Genomic DNA, 9616 nt, shown 5'->3' on the forward strand with positions numbered 1-9616 from the left:
GCAAACAAGAAGAAAGGAAGCTGAAACTGAAGATCTGAAAGATAAAAATCTAGTGCAGTAAGAACAAAAATTTGAATATGGTTACTTATATGTCGAAATGCCAAAATAGTGCCCCAAAATCGCTTTTTTTTTTTTCACTAGCTTACTGCCAGACTTTTGCACCAAGTAACCAATATTCTCTCTACTAAGTTTTGAAAATCTTAAATCTAAAGTAAATTAGAGTCTTAATAATGCAGCGGTCATTACGTACTGTCATAGGTAACAATTTTTAAAGCAAGGGATTATCTAGAACATGCTCATTTATAACTGACATGCTGAATTATCATGTTAAGTCTGAAATCATATTAAACAGTTTAATCCAATACTAGCATCAAACTGAAAAAAAAACTATTTGAAGTTCTAAGGAATACAAATTAACCCAGTACACTGATCCTGATTTGCCGGAAAATCAAAATAATGTATTTGCAGAGATAGTTTTGGAAAAACGTTTGAAGGAAAAATGAAATGGCCACACTTGATTGATCAAGTAAAGGAGAACCTCCAAAATAAACAAGAATGATGAATGTGATGATTACGATGGTGTTGATAATGATAATGATGATTTCCCTTATTATGAGGATGATTATGTTGGTAAAAAACAATTTTTTTTTTCCATGGTAATTGAATCAATTTCACAGTAATATTTCCTGACATTCTGATCCTCCAATATACATACTGAAAAGAAAACATGGTCTAATATCTTCATTTTCATTCATGATAACAGTAACAAAATCGACAGTTAGTAACTCTAGCTATAAATCTAAAGCTCTTCTAGGAGAAGGATACTCCAAAATCAAACCATTGTTCTCTAGTCTTGTGTAATGCCATAGCCTCTGTCTTCCACTGTCATGGTTTAGAGTTCTCTTGATTGAGGGAACACTCGGGCACACTATTCTATCTTATTTCTCTTCCTCTTGTTTTGTTAAAGGTTTTATAGTTTATATCTATATTTTAATGTTGTTACTGTACTTGAAATATTTTATTTTTTTCTTGTTTCTCTTCCTCACTGGGCTATTATCCCTGTTGGGGCCCCTGGGTTTATAGCATCTTGCTTTTCCAACTAGGGTTGTAGCTTAGCAAATAATAATAAATGAATCGAAAGTTACAAACAAACAAAAACGAATTGCGTGGTGATTTCAGGTGTCGGCGTCTACTAAGGAAAAAAAACGTCAAGGAAAATGTAAACCGTAATCCATAACATGATAATTACTGTAGACTTAATGTTTAATTATGTTCGCGTCGTTGCGTCCCGAGTTACGAAAATATTTCCAAGCTGCTGAAGCACAACTAAATAATTTCCTCAATTAACAAACAAACATAGTAGACTATTTCGTTGCATCGATTATTATTCATTTAAGAGTTCCTAATTGTTAGCTTAGTCTATTTTTATTATTCAGGTAAATCAAAACGATATAAAATGCCTCTTTTCAGTCCCTTTCTTTTAGCCAAGAGGATTTATCAAGGGCCTTACACTAAAAAAAATTTTTTTGGCCAACGAAAATTGGGATAAACATAATCTAGAAGTGGTCTAACGAGCTTATAAGTAAAACCCAGTAAAATTAAGTAAGTGTAGATTGGAATAGTTTTCTTCCCATAACACCCATATGATTCAAGGGATAAAGAAAAAGTCCCGAGTTTTCAGCAATTTCACCGTTACTAAGCTGATGTTGAAACTCGCATTCCAATTCAGCCAGGCGAGGAAAATTGAAGTCATCTACACTCCACCCCCCTCCCCTCCCCTCCCCGTCCCCAGTACTTTTTGTTTGTGTCAGAAAGGCATAGCCAGAGGTGATCCTTCTTTGCCTTCTAGGGATGGATGGGACGCTCCTTGCGTAAGTTTGAAGGTGCTTCGGGGAAAGATGATGATTAGTTGGTTGGCAGTATGCCTCAGGCGTCTGGTTACGGGATAATGGGACCGGAAGGGAATGTCTTGTACTATAATGACAATAATCTTCTTAAAGTACTGGAGCTTGGCATGTTGCACTATAAATCATAATGTTTGCATTGGATATTATAAGTGGTTTGGCTGACAATGCTTGTTTTGAGAAAAATAGGAAACTATAAATCATCATGTTTGCATTAGATATTATAAATGGTTTGGCTGACAATGCTTGTTTTGAGAAAATTAGGAAAACTGTGTCAAGGTCATTGGTAATTTCTAGATTTTGTTTTTACCTGCTCTCTCTGAAATGCATGATGGATTTTGTAAAATTGAGACTGCCAAGAACCAAAACAGTCTGGTTATAAGTAATTTTTTTTTTTTTATAACTACTTTATGCTGTCATTACCATTGTTATTGTTGATGTTTTTCTTTTTTCTCAAGAAATACTGGCATTGTTTTTTTTTTTTCAAGAAATACTGCATTTTTTTTTTCAAGAAATACTGCATTTTTTTCTTTTAATTTAGGATTGATTTACCTTATTTTGACCAGTGCTCTATGGGTTATCTACAACGAACGTACATCCTAACAACAAGTAACGATTAACCCGAAAACGGATACGTCAGATATGTGGATAATCCCCCCCCAAACAAAAGGAAAAAAAGAAATCTCCCACGATAAGCTACTCACGGTTGCAAAGATCAAGAGAGTTCATTATTTTTTCGGGGAAATTGATATGAATTCACACATGGTTTTCATATGATCATCATTACTGTGCAATATTCCAGTACTGAAACAGTATTATAAGTGTTTTACTTTTATTATTATTATTATTATTATTATTATTATTATTATCATTATTATTATTATTATTATTATTATTATTATTACCCAAGCTACAACCCTAGTTGGAAAAGCAAGATGCTATAAGTCCAAGGGCTCCAACAGGGGAAAATGTAAAATCGATGTTCTCACTACATGCTCTAGGTCTAGGAGCATAGATGATGATTTTGACTTTACGGGTTTTCTAAATTACAGTATTGTCCTAGATATAAGGATTTTTCTAGTTCGTGATAATAAATATACAAAATAGAATGGATATTTGAGCATATGTACTAAATATGTGTAAGATCGTCTGCAAATAGTTCAGCAACTAAAAATACGTTCTTGAATCAAACTTATTTTTTTGTTTTCTTGATGGGGCCAATAATTTTCTCTGAGAATAACTTTTACTTCTAATTTTTCTTTCTATATTTCTTCAGGAAGTTTATAATTTAAAACAAAAGATGATTTAATTCATCTCAATGAAAATGTTTACTGTCCCGTTTTATTGATTACTTTGGAGTTCTGATTTAAAAACTTTTTTTTATTTTTTTTTTTATTTTTTTTTTTAGCATTCATGATCAAGCATGGTTATTTAGTATAAATATGTAATTCCTTAACCACATGTATTAATGACAATTTTCATAAACTTTAATAAAATTAATAAGCAAGTGGCATTTTCTATCAGTTGTAAAGCGGACATGGTATTAAAAAATCCATAGGCAAAAATTATCAGATAACTCTGCTAGTTCGATTTATGTAATATAGGAATTTTACTTTTTCTCATGCAGCTATAAAGTATTAAAGTAATTATTTAAAATTGTATTGAAATTCTTTAATTTTATTTTGAACCAACACCATTTCTTATTTTCCATAGATATTTTGTTATTGCTATAACGACATTACTCATGTCATGAATCCATGTCATTTCTTCGCTCGTCATTACACCAGAAAGTATTGAGGTTAATTCTATGAGAGAGAGAGAGAGAGAGAGAGAGAGAGAGAGAGAGAGAGAGAGAGAGAGAGAGAGAGAGAGAGAGAGATGACCCTTCGGAGATTCAGGTGTTCAAACCTTGTGCAAATGTTTATTTTTTTCGTTGAACAAATTGACATGAAACTTTTTGCAAAGTTTACCAATGATATATATTTAATTATATTATGTCATTAGTTTTTCTTAGTTACTTTTTTTCATTAGTTTATTCTCTACTTCTGAGTTTCTTTTCGCTGCGTTGCTGCTTTTGCAAATTGGACCCTTGGGTTAGATGCATGTTCTTTTATCCAACTACGGTTGATGTTTAGATGACAATTATAGTAATAATAGTAATAGCAATTGAATCTCGAGTAAGAAATTTACTAAAATCGTTGCCACGTCTGAATTGCCAGAAGAGTTCGCAAACAAGCTACACTGTTATTAATCTATCATAGTTATGTAGCCATTCTGCTCTTATTCCTATTGAAATCAATTATCACATTAACTCAGATTGTACAAGATGTTTGGAATGGCCCCTATTTATCTAATTTATTATATCAACAATCTCTCATCTTTCGATCAGAGATTAATTAAAATTACTAAAAGTATCTACCTTTTAATTTTGGTTGGATTTTCGTATCACTGTCATGGGACACTCATACTAAAAGCGGATTATCTGAACTGGCAGCTTAATTATTTCCAGAACCAAACGAATCAATGTCAAAATTCCTTCTTGCAAGAAAAAATAACAGGATTACTCTTCCTGTGTATAGTTGTGCCAAGGTTGGATGTGCGTCCCGCTTAGAGTAGTTAGCCCCTTTGGTTGTTGTAACCTCATCATCCTTGTGAGCTAAGGAGGGGAGTATTGGGGAGCCTATAGTTCTATCTGCTGAGTTATCAGCAGCCATTGCGTGGCCATCCTTGGTCTTAACTTGGGCGGAGAGGGGGCGTGGGCGCTGACCATATGTAATATGGTCAGTCTCTAGATAATTGTGCTTTTTGATAGGGCAATGTCACTCTCCCTTGCTTTGGCCATTCATGAGTGGACTTTAAACCCCATGGGAAGAGAAATGTTACTCCGATCCGAAGAGAGAGACTTTGATCAAAGAGACAAAATTAGTACAGGATTACCCATGATTCCTAGCTAATGAGAATCTTGCAGTTATTCCTTTTTTGTATGTTTCAATACAACCATCTTTGATAAGGCTTGGTTCTAATTCTATCTTTGCTAGCTGGTTCATATCCTAATAAATAATTGTAGATATAAAGTAGAAAAATGGATTAGTATCTATTGGATATAGGCTCTTCTACAGAGACATGGTTGGGATTCAACTTTAGTTGTAAGTAAGCTGTATAGCTGAAGCAGAAAACTAACTTGAAAAAAAAATCAATATAATGATCCCTCATGCATAATCTATTAAAAATTGCAATAATAGCTAAATGCTTTTGACATATATTAAACCTTATAAAAATAATAGAACTGTAAGAATATATCAAGGTAAGAAATAATCTCTTATTACTCTGCATCTCTCAATCCGAAGAACTGTTTCATTATATATCTCGTACTTATTCTCTCAAAATCCGCCACAACAATTTGTTGTAAAAAAAAACATGAAAAAAAGGTGGATTTGCCTTATTTTTCGCATACTTATCATTCTGCTTAATCTTTTCTTTCCCTTTTCTATTTCCAAGTTACTATCTGTCATTAACTAAACCAAATAGGAGAAAAAACTTTTACTTATTGTTTTAGAAATATCGCTTTCCTTGATGAACAATTTATTAGGCATTAGATGCCACGAAAAAACCAACTCTAGCATTGGATGAATGTCTATGAGTTCTTATGCTGCGCAAAAGGAGAGAACCGCTCTTTATGAAAATACAAAAGATTTCACATATTCTGGTGTCATAAAAAACATGTTCTTATGCCATGAGGGACAAGCTCTTAAACCTTAATATACAAGATTTTTTTTACGAGTTTATCAAAAGAAGCAATTTGTTCCTATGTCATGAGGGGTCACAAGTCTTCAATATAAAAGATCACAATTTTATATCGTAAAAATTGAACTATAGTCCATTTCTTTTAGCGAGTCATATTTGCACCGAGTCGCAACGGTGCCCTTTTAGCTCGCAAAAGTTTCCTGGTCGCTGATTGGTTAGAATTATCTTGTCCAACCAATCAGCGATCGGGAAACTTTTCCGAGCTAAAAGGGCACCGCTGCGAGTCGGTGCAAATATGACTCGCTAAAAGAAATGGACTTATAGTTTTTGTCCTGCTCTTGGGAGCAACATACGCTTAACAAGGTGTTCTTGTGTCATAAGAAGGACGATAGCATTACGTCCAGAAAAAAAAGTACACTTGCTCTTGTCATAAGAAACAACACTTTGTGACGGCTTGGAAAAAAGAAATAAAAACCTTTCAAGTTCTAGGAAATAGTGTTTGCTTATGTTATAACGAAGAATTTGTTATCCGTGTCATAAAAGAGAAATATAAGTGTATATTCTGAGGAACTACAATTTTTATTTAGGATATTTTTTTTCCAAAAAGAAAAAAATCACTCAACCATTATCTTCCACTGTCTTGTGGTAGAGTTCTATTGCCCACTATTCTATGTTATTTCTCTTCCTCCTGTTGTTTTTTATTTATTTTTATAATTTATATGTGAAAGATTGATTTTAATGTAGTTACTGTTCTTAAAATATTATATTTCAGCTATTACTTTTCTTATAGTTTATTTATTTCCTCTCCACACTGGGAATTATTTTTCAGTTACAGCCCTTGGGTTTATAGCATCTTGCTTTTCCAACTAGGGTTGTAGCTTAGCTATCAATAATAATAATAATAATAATAATAATAATAATAATACTAATAATAATAATCCAGACACAGTACCAGTTTATTCTATGGAGAACAAACTATCCTCATGTTACTCAAGTAACGCATTCTTACATTATAAAAACAAATGAGAATAATCCCATATATTGCTAAAACTAAATCATCTTCTAAAGAACACCGCTTCTTTGTCACTAAAACACAACATTCCCGTCTATAAAGCGACGGAAGTTTATGTCCTTAATAACAACACCTGATTATGTCTTGAAGACGAACGCATTTCTACCGCTGGAGGCATCTGAATCTTTTTTTTTTCCCTTCCCTGTGATTACGTATAATCAAGAGGCCAATTGATGAGTGTTTTACTTTCTCTCGAATTACCCGTCAGTTATTTTTATTATTTGTCTACTTATATTATTACTTTAAATGTCATTATGCCTTAAACATCTGGATGTTATGCCGTTCTATATTATTTTTTCATGATTTCCCATGTGCAACTTCGGTGTCAAACCCCATCAACATTTATATCTAATGTAAGTAGCAGTTTAACATACATAATTTCCGTTGGGAGAAGACCCGTTATATACTTATTTGTTTACTTGTTTTGGGTTTAAATCCAACCCTCCACTGAAGTCGAGTGAACTACAGTACTTCTCGGGTGGGTCCATATTAATCATCTAACGAAACATTTTCATTATAACTTATACAATTCTTTCATTGTAGCATCTTCCAAATCATATGATCTTGTGAAAAGTAGTCTTTAGTTTCTTCTTAAATTCATCCATGGTCAGATTAATCGATTCGGTTTCAAGTCTTATACATTTGCAGTAAATATTGAAGAATAATGATTATGTTTTAGACAGTGGTTTCCAATACAGTTTTATATGGAATAGATTTTTATGGAAAATTATGCCGTAATGTACTGTTTTTCTTAGACTAAGATAGGAAAACTAAAAGGAAGTCTCCTTTCTCTTTAATATATACTTTTATTATAAACTTTAATTATGATACATCTTGATTCTCACACATTCCAGCAATTTTTTATGTACACCTTCATACACGAAAATACACACACACACACTTGGTGATTCTTCTTCAAGACTACATTGGTCGATTGAATTAAGTTTTAATATATTCGAACATTATATTTATGTTATTGAGTCTATTTCGAAATATTATCCACTTGGTCCAACTTATCTTTTTGATTACATGGGATCTCATAAATACATCCTTATGTTCTAAGGGTTTAGTAAGGCTCCGAGTTTCTGATGCATAAGTTAAAACTGGTAGGACCATCTGATTAAATACTTTTCTTTTTATAGAAAGTGAAATTTTCTTAAAATCTCATTTTGTTTACCAAAAGCTCTCCATTCCATGTTTTTTTTTTTTCTTTTTTCGGTCGCATGTCCTGGAGAAACGCTTACTGTCTGTTCTAAGTACGTATGAGGTTTGTCCATAACTGTTACTTTTTGTCTCTGTATTTTCAATTAACATTATCTTAAATTTACTCTTATTCATTTTCTTTATTCAAAACTTATATCATCTTTTACAATTCCTCCCTTCATTCACTTAATCACAACTATGTCATTTGTAAATCTCAAGTTTTAAAGGTATTTCCCATTTGTGTTGATTCCTTTATTTTCCCAATTAGGATTCTTAAAACTTCTTCTAGGCATGCTGTGAATAATTTAGGGGAGAATTTTCTCACTATTTTTGTGTATATGGTTGCTGAACTTCCCGTATAGATATCTTCTAGTGTTCTAACATAAAATTAATCTATTCCTTGTCTTTGAAGGGTTTTTATTGCAGCCAAAGTTTTGACATAATCAAAAGCTTACATAATCTATAAATGCCATACATAAGTGGTTTGTCATACTGTACTGATTTTTCCATTAACTCATTAATTACATGGAGGTAATCAGTAGTTGAATACCCACCTCTAAAGTTTGCCTTCTCTCTTGGTTGATGAAAGTCTAGATGTCTTTATATTCGGACCAATATGTGTGTGTATACATGTGTTAAAAGAGTATTAAGCTTTTGAGAGAGAGAGAGAGAGAGAGAGAGAGAGAGAGAGAGAGAGAGAGAGAGAGAGAGAGAGAGAGAGAGAGAGAGAGAGAGAGAGAGAGAGAGAGAGAGAGAGAGAGAGAATGTAAACTGGTGGAGAAGTCATTCTAAGCGATAGAACCCTTTTGATTATATTGCTCGTTGAAATGCAGACATTTATCATTCTTTATCATTATGGCTTTGTCTTTAATTATACGTCACCATTATGAATTTGCGGATGTTCTTGAATTGCAAACAGAATCACGATAATGATAACTGGCTTAAAAGCAATTAACGTTTCAATCGACTAATTTGACGTTGATTGATAATAAGTGTGTTATCAATTCAGGCACAACAAAGGAGTCCATAAAACGGCTCTATTACAATGTTGATGTATTTGGTGGTTTTGGATGGATACTGTAGCGTTGGCTATCTGAACCAAGAACAAATAGTAAATTTGGTGAAAGGGCTTTTAGCTACTGTGCGCCTAGACATTATAATAAACTGCCAACTGAAATGAAGGACCTAAAGGAAGCAATTGAATTTCAGAAGAAACTAAAGACATTACTTTTCACAAGATCATGTGATTTGGAAGATGCTACAATCAAAGAATTGTATAAGTTATAATGAAAATGTTTCGTTAGATGATTAATATGGACCCGCCCGAGAAGTAGTTCACTCGACTTCAGTGGAGGGTTGGATTTAAACCCAAAACAAGTTAAAAGTTAAAAGAATTCACCATATTACTCACCTGAAATGAGTGAAGAATTATTAGTAATTATTCAGGGGATCCCATTTGAAGTCACCGATTTTTCTCGGTGGGATTTATTGATACGTTGGTATTCTTAAAAATACATTTAATAGATTTCTTGTGATTACATTGCTCTGACTCTGCTAACAACCAACTCCCAACTGTGAGCATGGAGCGTCACATAAACAATCTGACAAACCAAAACATTGCTAACCAACAAAAGAGCATCGCTCTCAAAAGACTTAAATCCCACTGCAACACAAAAGCAAATTAAATCACATC

Source organism: Palaemon carinicauda, chromosome 16 (genome assembly GCF_036898095.1).
Source record: "Palaemon carinicauda isolate YSFRI2023 chromosome 16, ASM3689809v2, whole genome shotgun sequence".
Classification (NCBI taxonomy): Eukaryota; Metazoa; Arthropoda; class Malacostraca; order Decapoda; family Palaemonidae; genus Palaemon; species Palaemon carinicauda.